The following is a 4,104-nucleotide window of genomic DNA, read 5'->3' as shown; positions in this document are numbered from 1 at the left end:
ATCGAGCAGAAGCAGGATTCACCTGCTACCAGATCCAGGGTTTGGAAGCAGGATAAGTTGAGTCAGATAAGGCCAGGCCTGGGAAAATAAGTAGATCCTAGAGCTCAAACCAAGACTGCAAGGGGCAATGAGCCTTGTAATCCCAGCCCAGAGCTGGAGCCATATGACCTGTGTTTGAATTCTTGCCCTGCTCTCTTACTTTGACCATGGACAAGTCCCCTCCTATCATTAAAATACAGTTTCTTCCTCTAGAACATGGTGTTGGTAATCCTAGCTAGAACCTCAGGGAGTTGAGGTAATCCATGAAAACCATGCAAAGTGTGTTTGGAAGATTCCAAATAGGTTGACTGTGAATGCCCAATTCCTAGCGTGGGAATAAGGCCAAGACTTGAGCCTTATTGGACTAAAAGACCGGCAAAGCCCTGGGTATAAAAACTTCATCTACACTAGGAAAAGGAGATGAGATACAAATAACACCTTGGCCAGAGGTGAAAGTAAGGTCTGGGGCACGGATTTTCTGCCTGGCTGGGAACAAAGTATCTCCAAGTGGTGTGCATGTTTACCATGTGGTTGCATTTAGGAGATCAGGTCTCAGATTAGTCAGGGGAGACCAGAGTTCGGGGCCAGGTATCAGTTGTTGGAAAATTGAGGTAAAAGACAGAATCCAGTTGTGCTGCCAACATCAGAAGGTAAGCAGATGACTATGCAAAGTTAGGGAGCGGCTGATGGAGGACTGGGCCCAGGTTCCGGAGCAGGGCTAAGAATGTAGCTAAAAGTGACGCATACAGAGAAAGGCAAAGGAATTCAGCGGTAACAGTCAAAGAGAGGAAGAGCACAGAGCAAACAGATGAGGGTATCTATAGGCTTCCAGCTGCTTTGGGCTACACCTATGCCTAGCAAGCAATATGAAATAGTCTACAAGGCCAAATCCCCTCCCCTTAGGACTAAGCAGAGTTGAGATCTGCCCTCTGTTACCCCTCTTCCTATCTCTGACTGCCCAGCCTTTGGATTCTACCTGCCTACATCTCTAATACTTGTCGTGGCTGATCACCCTGAAATTGACCTCTCATCTACCTACACCTGAAGTCTACTCCCCTTAGCTGGAATGACAGTCCCTTGCCTTTTGACCTGGCCTGTCACCTTGCTGTCCACAATGAAAAGATCAAGCTTGCATCCCACACACCTTGTGGTGATGGGCGTCAATGCTAATGAGCCAACTCCACAATCCATTTCTTCAAAATAATCAATGCTCTAATAATATTCAAAAAATGATTTTCCTGCCCTTATGGTTTTCATATTGCCCAAATAAGGATGCCTTCGCTTTGTTCACCAATTCCAATTGCTTAGCAATGGCTGTCTGGGGTGTGTGCGTACTTTTAATTATTTAATTAATTTTCTTTTTATTGGTTTTTTTAATATTTCTTAATCAGATAAACATGCATGTTTAAAGTTAATAGTCAAATAATTCTACAAGGTTTATTACCAAAAAAATGGTAGTTTCTTATCTCCCTCAGCCCCATATCCCCCTTTCATGAGGTATTTTCATGACTTTTCACCAATTAAATGAAATTGGTCTCTAAGTCTTTAAATAACAGTTTTGTAAATCTACTGTTTAGTTGTGTTTCTCTTCCAGTCTTACATTTATTGACCTCCTATTATAGTAAAATTTAAAGATTTTATTCTTTTTCTTTTCTCCATCTCACTGTACTCATGCACCTTTCCCATCTTTTCATCTTCCCAAAATAATTATAGTTTTGTAATTTTAGATAGAGCAATATTTGGAGTTTATAGTATCATTACTATATAAATACTATTCACATGTAATAACTGTAATTATTTTTCCTTTCTTGTGCAACTTTTTATTTTCCCTGGAATTAATAATTGCCTTATTATCTTCATTTATTTCATTTTCTATGTACTTATCATTAATTTAATACCTATCTTTGACAGTTGTCTAAATCTCTTCTCAAGACTTCCAACACATGGGATAGTCTATTAATTTCATCTTCCTGAAGAAGTGTGTTCAGGAACTTTCTAATCTCTTCCATACCTCTATGCCTGGTGCACTCACTGTTTTCCTGGTGTCTCCCTTCACTGTCCTGTGTATTCCTTTTGTTCCCAGCTTCCTGTGTCTCATATCTAGCTTTTTCTTAGTTTACACCTTTCTTTTCATGGAACACATCTACCAGTCACTTTCTAAAAAAAGGTATGTGGGAAGGAAATAGTTTTGAGAATTAGTACGTCTGAAGATTCCCCCCACATATCTAACTGATCCTTTGAATGGGTATCAAATTCTGGGTTGGTAATAATTTGGAAGCATATTGCTCTATTGTTCCCTACATTCTAATTTTGCTTTTGAGAAGTCGAAAGCCATTCTGATCCCAATCCTTTATGTGACTTACTTGTTGTCTTTCTAAAAGCTTGTAGGATCTCCTTTGTCATCAATATTCTGAAATCTCATAATGAAGAGCCCTTGATGTGGGTCTATTTGCATCCATTTTGAGGGTCCTTAATGAACCCTTTCAGTCTGGAAGCTTATGCCCTTCCAGAGAAATTTTTCTTGAATTGTTTGGTTGATGAATTTCTCCTCTCCATCTTCTCTATTTCCTTCTTCAGGAACTTTCATTATTCAGATGTTGGATCTCTCAAACTGTCCTTAAAAATTATTTTTATTAATATCTCATCCTCTATTTTCCATCTCCTTCTATTTTTGCTTTATTTCAGGGAGATCTACTCAACCTTATCTTCCATCTTTGCACCAAGTTTTTCATTTTTGCTGTTACATTTTTAAATTTTAGGAGTCTATTTTTTATCCACTGAATATTCCTTTTTAAATAGTATTCTTTCTTATTTCATGTATAAATAGTATTCTTATTTCATGCAGGCCATGTCTTCTCTCATTCTCCATATTAATGATACACCTTAATTTTTAAATTTTTCTTCTTCTGTTTAATCTGTTTCTTCCAAGTTGCTTTGTTTCTGTTTCCTTCCCTCTCTCTCTCTATTTCCCTCTTTCTCTCTCAAATGTTAGAGGCTTTCCTCAGATGTTTTGTAATCTTTGGTTTTCTTCTCATATTTAAGTGGGGACTGAAAACCTGATTTTAATACAGGCTCACTCCCAAGTATGATATAATGGTTACCTTTTTCTTTTCACCTGGAGTCACTTTTCATATGTTATTGGCCACAGGGGAGGGGGCCTCCTCCATGTCACCAGAGATGCTCACAATTTCTTCAGCCACTCCAATCTTGGGCCCTGGAGGTCCTGGGGGTGGCTGGGCATGTGGGGCATGTTCCCATCATCTTGGAGGGGCACTGGATAGTTGTAGGCTGTGGCTTGGTTAATCATCGTGGCATATTTGGTGAAGGGGCTGAGGAGGGCAGAATTATAGTGAGCCCCCCAATGGTGAAGGATGCGACCAGCACCATCTCCTTGGCCCAGGCATCCTTGAGGTAGGCAGTGGGTCTCCCAGCCATCTTGGTCATGGCTGCAGCTATGGTGGCAAGGATATAATGTTTATCTTAAAGAAAGATCAGGATTGTTTCTGTATCTCATTAATCACTTTCTATCATAATCACCAAGAAGGATTCCATTAGTGTCACATTGAACAATGCATTGGTTACCGTTAAAGGCAGGAAATTAGAAATAAATGAGCAAAGTCCATAGCAGGTTAGATTAAGGGGTTAAAAAAATCATCAGCAGAGCTCTCTTCCAAGGTTTCTGGAATTATCAAATGTCTTTCCTCTGAAATTTTTAAAGAATGAAGCAGATAAACTGCCTTTCCAAATGACATAAGGACTAAATTAGCCAATACTCTCACCTGGAATTTGAATTAGATACTCTTCACAAGACTGACTCACTGTATTATGTAGAAATGCTAGCAATTATCCCCAACCACACACCTTTCTTGGAAGAAAGAAAGTTCACATCCATGAAAAGAACAGTCCTGTGTACCTCTGTCCTCCACCATACCTGAATGGACCATAAATTGACCTAACTCAAACTGGGCCTCTCTGATTCTCTCTCTTGGGATATGGGAAATAGGACACTGAGAAACAGGTAAATGGTAGGAACTCCCTGACTAAAAGGTTAAATAGGGTCAAAGC

The 4,104-nt window shown here is 39.6% G+C and overlaps 1 pseudogene; it reads right to left on the bottom strand.

Annotated features, from left to right (window-relative positions):
* Positions 1-3,089: 3,089 nt before the first annotated feature.
* On the bottom strand, positions 3,090-3,474 carry LOC118002860 (annotated as a pseudogene).
* Positions 3,475-4,104: the final 630 nt, after the last annotated feature.

Source organism: Mirounga leonina, unplaced genomic scaffold (assembly GCF_011800145.1).
Source record: "Mirounga leonina isolate KUSES-001 unplaced genomic scaffold, KU_Mleo_1.0 Mir_84, whole genome shotgun sequence".
Taxonomy (NCBI): domain Eukaryota; kingdom Metazoa; phylum Chordata; class Mammalia; order Carnivora; family Phocidae; genus Mirounga; species Mirounga leonina.
This window is presented reverse-complemented; position numbering and strand designations above follow the sequence as displayed.